Raw genomic sequence first — 13091 nt, 5'->3', positions numbered from 1 at the left:
TGTGCCCATGGCACACAGTGCTAACTGATCACAATTCTCTTTCCAGCTGGGCCCCAATCCTTCCCAACTTTACTGGTACTCCAGGGAGCTGGTTCCTGAAGCCATGTTAGCATGTATGTTGAAACTTATTTCCTCTCCTGACCTACACCATTCCTGCCAGGTTTGTTTTCCTCTGAAGCCGTTAGAAAAGATCTTCAGAAGCCAAAGCTACCCATTTGAAACAGTCGCGTTTCAGCACATTCTAAATTAGTGTCTCCCTGGGCCACGTCCTATGCCAAGTGGTTTACATGCTTTATCTCACTTAATCCTCACCCCAAGACCAGGAGGGGAGCAGAATAAATAGACTATTCACCCAGGGGTCAGGAAGCAAACATTTTAATTGTTCTCAAAAGATTTTTTAAAAGGTTATCCATTAAACAGATAAAAGACTTGAGGAAGAGCTCGTTACTGTGGCGATCTGGCTGGGTTGCAGATGAACTGTTGGCATGTCTTAGAGGCTCAGGTCACGTAGAGATGGTGTAGTGTGAAGTCTAACTGGTGCTTGAAGTGATCTCAGGATGTGTGCCTTTTAAAACAGGCAGGATGGCCCTTGATCATTTATATTTTGTTAGGTCGTACATCTTTTACACTTTTTAACTTGCTGTGAAAATCAATATTAGGCATCCCATTCCTTAATCCATATAATAGGTGAGAATGGTCATATGAAAACAGAGAGAGAGAATGAGAGAGAGGGAGAAAAGGAGGGAGAAAGAAAGAGGAGTAGATAGATGAGAGAGAGAGAGGTTGGAACTGGATCAAATGTTGGCAGGGAAAGAACTTCTGAAGATAATGTATCTAAATTCTGGAAATAGCACCCATCCAGGAGCAGGTGAGGAAGAGCAGTCTTCCTCTGTGCTGTTGCTTTTCATACCTTCTCAATAAGGAAGCTGAGGCTCAAAGGGGTCAGGTAGCTTGTCCGTGCTCCACACTGGTGGCTTCAGAATTTCCACACTGGTCTCCCAGATTCCACAGTCTTAATTCTTAACTATTACGTACATCTTTGAGCCTTAGAAATAAGGGAAGAAATAGCCAACTCAGGCCTGAAAGTATGCATGCGTGGGAAAAGCAGTTTGTAATTAGTTGAGATCAGAAAAGTAAGCATCAGTCTGCCTTGATGTCATCTTATTGGAAACTTGCCTTGGGCTGCTTCTTTGCTGTCTTCCTGGGAAAGACCTACGTGGTGTTATGTGGCGTTGCCATGTGCACTAATTCTTTCTCCTCAGTTACTCACATGTGGAGGTGATTTGCTGCCTGGGTCTATGACACCCGCTGATTACCTGTCATCTGGTGGCAGCTAATTGGGTTATCCAGTTTCTAGGGGATTCATTCTCCAAAATCCCTTTCAGAAGCCTTGACTTACCCAAGCCAGCCAAAGTGGGAATAAGATAAGCAGAGATCCCGTTCTTAGGAAGTGGAAAGTTGAGTGCAAAGGCCTGGTCTAGACGGAGGGAAGCTTCTGGGTGGGAGGTACTGTCAAAGGTCAGGGACATGGTGAGTCTAAACAGAGCCAAAGAAGTTAAAGAGTCAAGAGCAGAGATTTGGGCGTTGCCAAGAATGTGCCTACAGCGTCTGAGCACAGGGGGGTCTTTCCCCCCGTGCCCCCGACATGGCTCCCTCACCTATGTACTCATTGTTTTTGCTTGTTGTTTTTTGCTGGTTGTCTGTTTTTTTTAGGAGGTGCTGGGAACTGAACCTGGGACCTCCCATGTGGGAGGCAGGCAGTCAACAGCTTGAGCCACATCCGCTCCCCAGCATCTTCTTAAATGAAAACTTGGAGGAGCAACTTCATCTCAGAGAAAGAAAACTCCACAAATTGCTTAGACACCCTCTCCTCCACCTGTTATTCATGTATCTCCTCAGCAGATACCAACCGATAATCTCCTCTGTGCCTGGCACTCTTCCAGGCTCTGGGAAGCAGAGATGAGCCAACCCCAGCCCTGGTCCAGTCGAGAGACAGACGTGAGGCCACGGGTCTCTTTCTTCATCTACTTTTCCCTGAAAGTGGCCTCGATTTCATAAATACCATGGCTTGCTGTGTTATCCATTTATAATACTTTACAACCAGTGGGAATCCAAAGGCACGACTGGAAGTTGCCTTTGGTTATGGGAACAGCGGGAATTGTTCTCAGGACAACACCGGGAAACACCACACCATGTGAGCAAGGATCTGCAGGTCTGGCTTTCTTTAGAGGCACAGCTCTGTCTCTCTCAAACACCAGCTTTAAGTCCTGACAGTTTGGCATTTACATGAGTGACTGTACAAACAGGTCCCTGAGTCACCAGCAGCCTCAGCACACTTCTGATTTAGAGGCTTCCTGGCTTTCATAGGTGGAGCTCTTTGTAACCTTTTGGGTTCATGAACTCCCTTTCTGGGGGTTTCCTTGGCTAAAAGGATAAGACAGTCTGCCAACCTACAATTTTGCCTATAATTCGATTTGGTTTCAGGCACTTTTAACAATTTGGTATTCAGTTGTGCAGTGATGTTGGCTGGAAGCCCCTGCACTCTTTCAGCTCAGGCTACAGAGGTGGAAGCTCTGATGGTTCACCCCAAAGCAATCATCCGTTCGTGCTCCAGACACTCGTCGCTCAGCGTGCCGAGCAGGGGCTGCGGTGCATGGTAGACAAGACACACAAAATAAGCACGGCCTCCGACTCCGGGAAGCTTATCTACCAAGGGGTGGGGTCAGATATTAAACAAATAATGCCACAAATTACAATAAACAGTAAGAAGGAGAAGCTAGGGTATTGAGCATGGGTAACGGGGTGGGCCTGGACTGGGAGATGGGCAAGGCCTCTTTGAGAAAGGGACAATAATGGTGAGATTTGGAGGCATGGACACCAGCCAGGGCTCAGGGAAGAGATTCCAGGAGTGGGAAAGAGGAGATGAGAAGACTCTGGGCTGGCCAAAGGCCCCTGCAGCGGAGGCACGGCTTCGGAAGAGTGGCACAAAATGACCGCAGCGGGGTGTCCAGGGCAGGACCGTGCCGGCCCTGGAAGCACCTGGTGAAAGGTGTGGAGTTCATTCTGGGGCAATGGGAAGGCACATGAGGAGGAAAGCGGGGAGCAGTAGGATCCACTTACATTAAAAAGCATCTCTGGAGAAGCGGATGTGGCTCAAGTGATTGGGCTCCCGTCTACCATATGGGAGGTCCAGGGTTTGATTCCCAGAGCCTCCTGGTGAAGGCAAGCTGGCCTGTGTGGCGAGCTGGCCCATGCAGACTGCTGGCCTTTGCGGCAAGCTTGGCCTGAGTGGAGAGCTGGCACAGCAAGATGATGCACAAAAGAGACACAGAGGAGAGACAATAAGAGACACAGCAGGCCAGGGAACTGAGGTGGCAGAAGGTCCCAGGATTGGTGCCCAATGCTGCCTCAAGAGAAGACAAGCAGACACAGAGGAACACACAGCGAACGGACACGGAGAGAACCCAACGGGTGGGGGAATAAATAAATCTTACAAAAAAGCTCTGAATTCTGTGTGTAGAATGGATCAGATGGGCACTTAAGGAAAGTGCTGTGGAATAGCCCGGATGGGTCATTACATATACCACTTATGGGCCCTGCGCCCCGGGCAACCTGCTTTTCCAATCTCTATGACGTGGTGGGCGTGGAGCTGGGCATCTCCCGGACACACACAGGTCACACCCTTCTCCTGCCTGCCTCTCCCAAGTGTCCAGCCTGGGAGGCAGAATGTGCCTTCCCCGTGCCCGAGACACGGTACCAAGCGTCTGCAATTGCAGGAGGGAAGGGCTTTGAGGGCAAAACAGTAAGTCAAGTTTTAAAGATCTCAACAATTTAAAGAACAAGATGCCAGCCTTAAGTTGAGTCTCAGGGCAAGAAACACATTCACCTAAAAGTTTCTTGGGAAACATGTCCTTAGGGTCCATCCATTCAGAAATTCTGTTTTCAAAGTGGTGTTTAGTCAGCTCCTTCCCTTTTTTAACTCAATTTCCTACCCACCTCCCCCACCCCCAACCACGCATTCTTTGGTTATCTGATTTGCTTTTGTACTTTTTTTTAAAAGACAGTAAAAACATCTTGAAAAAATTCAGCCTTTTTAGTGTCACTTGTCATTCTTTCCCCCTCCTGGCTTCCCTTGGGGGAACAGGGTGGTACTTTTTTTTCTTGACTTGTTAGAGTTAACTGGATCTTCCCCGTCCAGCTCCTGGGAGGGAGGGCACGGGGCTGGGGGCGGGACCGGCACTGGAATGTGTGCAGGGTTTGTAGAGGTAGAAGTGGGCGTTGAAGGGTGACGGATGCATACCTCCCTCCCAAGCCTGAGCTAGAAACAGAGCTGCAGGTCAGTTGGCACACAGAGCGGGGCCCTTTGTCTGTCATGTGTCCCTGGGATTAGACTGATGCCTTGGGACATGCGTTAAGGTTTGATTTCTTACCACTTCCTAGTTGAGTGATCCTGGGCCAGAAAGAAATCAGCATGGATGAGTGCCTGTTATTGCTGGACGACATACATAAGTGCTTCTGGGAACTCTGTGAGGTGGGCATTGCTTTCTCCATTTAAAGGTGGGGAAATGGAGGTTCAGAGAATTTAAGTGACCTGCCCAAAGGCACACAGCTGATAAGCTTCAAAATTTTAAATCTATTAAAGAGGATCATAAAATAGCATGGGATGATAAGGCATGCGAAAGCAATTTGCTCTAGAGTAGACCTTGGCTTTTACCTGTGTCTAGGAAGTTATCTCAATAAACCTGAAATGTATCCTTTGCCTGGGGACAGTGGCTCCTGGCCCACTCTTCCCTATCTCAGACACCCCACTCCCCACCTCACGGCCTGTGCTTTCCCCCATGCACCTGCTCTCAGCCAACTCCTCCACCCCCACCCTCTAATGCAATTAATCCCCCCTGCCTGGAAAGCCTCCACCTGCCCCGAGCCCCCTCTTCTGAGGAGCTCAGGGTCTTTCTGCTGCTCCGTTAACTTTCAGTGTGACACCTCATCTCCTACAGAAGCCAGGTGTCCCAGGATGTGGACTTGAGGGAATGACAGCAGGAGCATTATAGCACTGAAAGGGGCTCACCTCCTTTTGCTCTTTCTCCAGACAATGGAAAGGGGAACCACAGCGGAAGCTAGGATGGACTTCTCAGAAGGACTCTTTTTTCCCTGCTATTCTAGTTTGCGCGGCTGCCAAAAGCAACATACTGGAAATGGGTTGGCTCTTACCATGGGAATTTATTACATTACAAGTTTACAGTTCTGAGGCTGTGAAAATGTCCAAACCAAGTCATCATCGAGACGATACCTCCTTCCCAAAGCCTGGCTGCCGGCAATCTTGAACTCCTCTGTTACATGGCAAGGCGCTTGGTGGCATCTGCTGGTCTCTCCCTTCTCCTCCGAGCTTTGTTGCTTCCAGCTTCTTGCTTCTATGGCTTTCTCTCTCTTTGTCCTTTCTCTTATAAAGGAGTCCAGTAAGAGGATTCAGACCCACCCTGGATGAGCTGGGTTGCATCTTAAGATCCTACTCACCAAAACGTCCTACTTACAATAGGTCCACACCCACAGGCATGGGTTAACTTTTAGAACATACTTTTCTGGGATCCCTACAGCTTCAGTCCATCACACCTCCTGTCTCTATTCAATGGAAAATGGAGACTCTAAAACTCTGACCCCCAATCAAAATGTATATTGCTATTAATATTTAACACCTGCCGAATATCAAATTGGCTCTCCGTAGTTTTCAAACTCTACTTCATGAAGGAAATAAGAATAATTCAGTTGTACCATCTGGTTCCATTTGGGGGTTTCCTTCGTTGTTATCTTTTTTAACATCCATGGAAATGGAGGTGAAAACCTCTCTCCTCCTCCTCACTGCACTGTTGACATCATAAACATCGGTCTAAATTATAACCATTAGGTTCTCATTGAATTGAAATGTCTGCCCTGGGGTTTAAATTCCTAACTTACTGTGTAAAATGAGCTCCCAATTAAAGCCTTCTATTAAGGACAACAGAGATTGAGTGTTGAAACATTTTCAACTAATCCGTGGGGAACTGCACTCATAACTTTAGAATACTTACAAAGTATTTTATCTGATTTGAATCAGGGCCTGTGACCAGCTCCTCTACTCATTAGACAGCTTCTTGAGGACAAGGAATTTAACTCATTCATGTGATATCTGGCATAGTTTTGAGTCTGTAAGAGTTACTCCATCAATGCTGGTTGAACAGAAATGAAGAAAAAGATGTCCTGAGAGCACAGCAAGAGCAAGGTAAAGTCATCCTGGTCTATTTACTTATCTATTTCTTCTTTTTTCTCCTCCTCCTCCTGCTACTGCTGCTGCTACTACTGTTTCTTCTTTTTCTTTGATGACAATGATGACGACAGTGAGTTATCATTTGCTGAGTAGCTTACTATGTGCCTGGCATTGTGTCAAGTACCTTACATGCAATATTTAATCTTTACAGTCCTAGGAGGAACATGTTTTCTCCATTATGTAGATAAGGAAACTGGAGTCCAGGGTCCTTAAGTATGATTTCCAAGATTACCTGACTTAGAGGTTACATTTTCAAGATCTCAGTCTTAACTTTCCAATATCTTTTTAAGCTGTTAGATCTCTGCATGCTTTTTCTGGTAGTGTAATTTTTTAAAAATTTTATTTTTGAAGAAGCTTTAGATTACATATATATTACACTGAAAATATAGGGGATTCTCATATACTCTACCCCCTCCGCATCCCACACTTTCCCCCATTAACAACATCTTTCACTAGTGTGATACATTTGTTACAATTGATAAGCAGATATTGAAGCATTGCTACTAACCATGAGCTATAGTTCGCATTATGGATTATCCTTTGCACCGCACAATTTTATAGGTTTTGACAAAATGTATAATGGCTTGTACCCATCATTGCAGTGTCATGAAGAACAATTCCAATGTCCCCTAAATGCCCATGTTACACCTATTCTTCCCTCTCCCTCTCCTCAGAACCCCTGGTGACCACTGCAATTATATCAATATTACAAGTTATTCCATTACTGGAATAATAATAAGTCTACTTTAGTCCGTAGTTGCATTCCCCGCTTATGTTTGTTTATTCCTCAATCTTGAGGATATGGGGATGGTGATGCCCACTCTGCTTCCTACTGAGAAGGTGCTTAGATCCCATGGGGCAGATGGATGGGACTGTCTTGCCTGCAGTTGTAGATACTCTCTTTTTTGGGGTGTGTGTTGCCTGTCATCATCTTTTTGTTAGTTGTCCTGGGCAAGTCCAATGAACTGGAGAGTAGGTGTTGGCTGCAACTCGGATGAGATTCAGGGCTCAGTTGGCATATGAACAGAATGAAGATTTAAGTCTCTAGGATATATATTTAATGAGTATAGTGCTAAATATAGTTTCAAATAAAAGGGACAGAAGAGCCATGTGTAGGAAAATTATAAATGAGTCTAATTCCGATATCTTGGGGGAATAGATTATCATATATTCCAAAGTAAGGCCTCTGACAGAGTGCTGAATTCCTGGGATTACATGCCCTGTCTATAGTGTCTAGAGCCCTCAGTAGCCTCCCCTGCTTGAGGCATTGTTTATTGTGGCAGTCAGTAAGATCCTGAGAAGTACTTAAATGTAACCTCTGGAATGACCTCCCGACTCACTTTGAAAACCCACTTCTCTTTAGGTCAAGGTCTTTTTCCAAATGCATTGCTAATTGGTGCTTGGTAGTAATCCCTCGGTGCCAAGGAGGCTCATCCTTGGCAGTCATGTCCCACACCCACACCGGAGGGGAAGGTAGTGAGTTTATATGCTGAGTTAGGCTTAAAGAGGGGCCACATTTGAGCAATAAGGAGGCTTTAAGGAGGTAACTCTTAGGCAATATATAATACTAGATTAAATTTCAATTTCACAAGAACCAGGTTGATAAATACAGACATCAATGTCAAGGGCCTGACATGTTGGTCTGTCCTCCTTCACTAGGCACTGCCCATGTACTCTAGGGATTCTTGTCACTCTATTAGAGAATGTTGAAGGACTCCCCAGGATGGGAATTCAATATTATTTCGGTTATTGTGTGGGTCTCCACCTACTGAGACAACAGCTTATGACCGCTTGAACACATTCATATTCCATAGAGGCTAGTCCTAGGGAACTCTGCATGTTTTTAACCCCTGTGCTTTCTGTCCAAATTAGCCAACGTTTCTTGTCTATTTTGTGCAAATAAGTGGGCCAAGTATTAGCAAATATTTCTTAAGTTCTCATTTCAGCTAGTTGAAAAGCAAATCTGCTGGGCTCAAATGGGATAAATGATGGACTGAAGTTAACAATAGACATGTGAAGAGGATGTGTTGGATAATGTTTTACTAACCATGAAGGGTTAAAAAGATCAAAACTTTTCATTGCAACAAGTCAAGGCAGGAAAGTGTTAGCATATTACAAGGAATTTCCCTTCCTCTGAGCCACAGGGTTTTTGCCAAGGCTGCAGGGTAGATGCTGCATTAGTGGAAGATGAATTTGATCCAATAAGACATCTTCCCAATCCTTGTACAAGATTAGTCTGAGTAGGAATCACTTGGTAATAATTTGGAATGGAGTTTGTTAGAAAAACATAGCTTTGTTTGGGCTGAGCCTAGAAATGGGTGACAGATGTTGATGAGCGACTGAACAGATGTTTGGGGGAGAATTACAAAAAGGGTTTCTGTGGGACAGGATCTAAACCTTAACCTTCCTGGCTGATGCTGAAAGGAGATCATGTTCTTGCAAAACTGTTTGTTGTGTTGTGACAAAGATGAATGACCGGATACTATAATTTTAATTTGAAAATAAGGAAAATGGAAGTCTTTTTGTGTATGTGTGTGTATGTGTTTTCTCTGACAAGGGTCAAAGCTTTTTTCAAGAATGAGAAGGCTGAGCAAGTCATTCCACTCTGCTCTTCCCATTTTTTTGGACAGTGACATCATACTTTAAGCCTCAACAAATTTATTAAAATACTATCATTTATATACATCTTGAGATATCTGCTCTGTAATTGCATTTGGAAAAGAGAAAGCTTTTCTGTATAAACTTAATTGATAGTTTTAATTGGGGTCTCTACTTAAAGTTTCTTTAAAAATATATTTTTTATTTATTTTTAAAAGATACTTAGATTACATAAAATGTTACATAAAAAAAATAAGGGATTCCCATATGACCCACTCTCCCACCTCCCATTTTTCCCCACATTAGCAACTTCTTTCATTAGTGTGGTACATTCATTGTTAAAGTTTTAAGAAGTCTAAGAAGATCCCTTTTCCTCTATAAATAAGAAACAAATGCAGATTTTAAGAGCTGTATAGCTACTGCCATAAACTGATCTCGCCTTACCCACTTCATTGAAAGATGAACTGTTCATTGTGTTACTTCCCAATAATTTGCCTGAAATGATCGATGGATTGATTATAGGCATTTATTAATTCATCCTTGTGTATAGGTCATAACTGACTTACATAGGACTCATCTTTTGTTAATGGCAGCTATGTCTACACAACAATGCCAAACATTTGGTTAAAAAAGCTGAATGCTGGAAGTGGATGTGGCTCAACCAGTTGGGCATCCACCTACCACATGGGGGGTTCCAGGTTTGGGTCCTGGTGCCTTCTAAAAGAAAATGAGCAAATGCCACAAGCCAGCAGACACTATAACCTGCAGGGAGTGGGTGTGGCTCAGGCTTTGGGCACTCACCTCTCATGGAGGAGGTCTCCGGTTCAGTTCTCAGTAACTCCTGGAGAAGGCAAGCAAACAATGAAGCAGATAGTCAAGAGAACCATCTGGGGGTTAGGGATGGGGGTTGGGAAAATAAAGAAAAAATAAAATTAATTAATTAAAAAAAATAAAAAAGCTGAATGCAATAAAAAATACAGATACTAGAGTTACATCCTGAGAGCCTCCGTTTTGCGCAAATGTGGCCTCTCTCTAAACCAGACTCAGCATATAAATGCATTACCTTTCCCCCGGTGTGGGGCATGACTCCCAGGGACAAGACTCCCTGGCACCGAGGGATTACTACCAAGCATCAGTTGGTGACACGACTAGAAAAAGATCTTGAATAAAGGGGGGGAATGAGTTTTTATGGCTAAGAGACTTCAGAATGAGTCAGGAGATCATCAGAGGGGTTGTGCTTATGCATGTCTCAGAAGGATCTCAGAGACAGCCAAAGTAGATACAACTCCAGGTAGTGGTGCTCCTGAGGCCTATGGAGACACACAGGTTCTATGGTCATGGCAGATGGCTGTGGAGTTCAGTGCCTTGTCAGTGGGCCCTACACTGGAATTTGTTCTCCTGAGTGTGATGGAGTTGGACTCAGTTGTGTCTTCTCTACAGGTGCCTCTTCTGTCACTTTTACTGAACCTGTGGTTTGCGCTGGGGTTGGTGTATGCCCAGGAGACTTGAATCTCTGGACTGTCCATGTGCTAGCTGGGCCCTGAGCCTCAGCAGAGTTGCAACACCTGCTCTCCAGTTCATTGGACTTACCCAGGTCAGCTAACAAGGAGGTGAGGATAGCCAACCACCACACCAGGGAACTGAGAGAGTCTACAACTACAAGCAGGAGAGTCCCATCCATCAGCCATGTGGGATCTAAGCCCCTCTCAATTTAGAGGTGGAGTGGGCATCACCATCCCAGGGTCATCAGGAAGGAGGAATAAAATATGGATTAGAGTGGACTTACTGGTATTCTACTATAGAATTATTGTAACTCTAGCAATGGAAGAAATTATTTCCTTGATGTGGATACAGTGGTCACGGGAGTTGCTGAAGGCAGGAAGAGGGAAAAAGAGGAGTGATATGGGGGCATTTTTGGGACTTAGAGTTGTCCCGAATGATACTGCAGGGACAGATGCAGAACAATATATATCCTGCCATAACTTACTGAATAGACAGGGAGAGTGTAAACTACAACATAAACGATAATCCATTTGGTGTGGCAGTGTTCTAAAATGTATTCATCAAATGCAATGAATGTACCACACTAATGAAAGAAGTTGTTGATATGGGAGGAGTGGGGGGTATGGGAAGTGGGGTATATGGGAACCTCTTATATTTTTTAAAGTAACATTTTGTGTGATTTATGTATCTTTAAAAAAAGATAATAAAAAATAAAAATAACAAAATACAAAAAAACTAAAAATTTTTAAATAAAAAAACATATTCTCAGCTTAGTGTTATAACAATAATGATTGCTATTGAGTTTATGACATACACTGTATATACAATAATCCTATATGTCACAATCAATCTGCAAAGTGGATATTATTATTATTATTAATACATAAGAAAGCAGAAGGACAGAGAAGTTAAGAGGCTTGCCCAAGCTCACATATACTGGCAAGTAGCTAGAGCAGGATTAACATCTTGATTTGCGGTATTCAAAATTCCTCTCACTTTCTAATATGCTAGACTGTCCTGGGTAGAACAGACATTTAACTCTTTGGTTAAATGCTTACATGCTACTGTATGTGAAAGTGTATTTTGATTTAAAGTCATGATTCTCAGATTCAGGTTCTGGGGTCTCACTGTAGTACTATTCAAAGACTACTATTAACTCTCTGTCCTGTTGTAAAGGGAAGGAGAAACACTAGCTCCTTTTTTGCTTTGTACTAAAGAGAGACCAAGAGGGAAGAAGGTAATAAATGAATAAGCTCTCAATTTGGGGTAACGCAGTATTCTAGAAACTGTGAGGGTTAAAAAGATAAACAAGATACTTGGAGTCTAGATATAAGACATGTACACGATCAGTCAGTGACAAGGAAGAAGGGCAGAATAAAGGGATATGGGGGTGGGAAGAGAAGAATTAGGTAGGAGATCACATGAAGGAGATGACATTTATACTATGTATGTCTCAGTTTGCGAAAAGCTGCTGGAGCGATATACCATCAATGGTTTGGCTTTTACAATGGGGATTTATTAGGTTGCAAACTTACAGTTCTGAGGCTGTGGAAGTGTCCAAATCAAGGCATCATCAGGTGAGTTTTCTCCCTGAGACCGGCCCATGGAGGGGTCTGCTGGGCTCTCCCTTCTCTTCTGGGTTTTGTTGCTTCAGGTTCTGGCTTCCTCTCTCCTGGGCTCCCTTGATTTCAGCTCCTTGCTCACACAGCTTTCTCTGCTCCTATGGCTTTTTCTCTGTGTGTCTCTCTGAACTCATCCCACTTATAAAGGATTCAAGTAAGAGGATTAAGACCCACCCCAGGGGAGCAGATTTGGCTCAACAGATAGTGTCTGCTACCACATGGGGGGTCCAAGGTTCAAACCCTGGGCCTCCTGACCTGTGTGCTGAGCTGGCCCACGCGCAGTACTGATGCGCGCAAGGAGTGCCCTGCCACGCAGGGGTGTCCCCCGAGTAGGGGAGCCCACACACAAGGATTGCGCCCTGTAAGGAGAGCCGCCCTGCACAAAAAAAGTGCAGCCTGCCCAGGAATGGCACCGCACACACGGAGAGCTGACGCAGCAAGATGACGCAACAAAAACGAGACACAGATTCCGGGTACAGCTGACAAGAAGACAAGCAGACACAGAAGAACACATAGTGAACGGACACAGAAAGCAGACAACGGGGGTGGGGGGGTGGGGAAGGGGAGAGAAATAAATAAAAAAGAAATCTTAAAAAAAAAAAGACCCACCCTGGATCATGCCTTACTTAAGTAATCTAATCAAAGGCCCTTAGCTGAAGTGAGCTAATCAAAGGTATCCCCTGCACTAGGTTCACACCCACAGGAATGGATTAGCTCTAAGAACATGGTCTTTTCCGGGGTCGACAAAAGCCTCAGACTACCACAGTGAGCTTCAGAGTTAAGACGTCCAATAAAGGCTAAAGGTTATCATAAAATGTGTTCCTTCAGACTGACTTTCCCTATCAGTCTGTTTCATTGACAAATTTCTCAGAAGAGTAATCAAAGTGCTCTGCCTTCATTTCTTTACTATTTACTAATTCTTAAATCCATGGCCCTGGCTTAGGTCCTTTGGTTAAAACGACTATTTGTCGTTTAATGCCTATTTCCTCTGCATTCTTTAGGGGGAGTCTTCACCTTTTAGCTAGCTACATGGCCACCTGGAGGAAAGACTACATTTCCCAGCTTCC

Source organism: Dasypus novemcinctus, chromosome 10, assembly GCF_030445035.2.
Source record: "Dasypus novemcinctus isolate mDasNov1 chromosome 10, mDasNov1.1.hap2, whole genome shotgun sequence".
Taxonomy (NCBI): domain Eukaryota; kingdom Metazoa; phylum Chordata; class Mammalia; order Cingulata; family Dasypodidae; genus Dasypus; species Dasypus novemcinctus.
Note: the sequence above shows the minus strand (reverse complement) of the source record.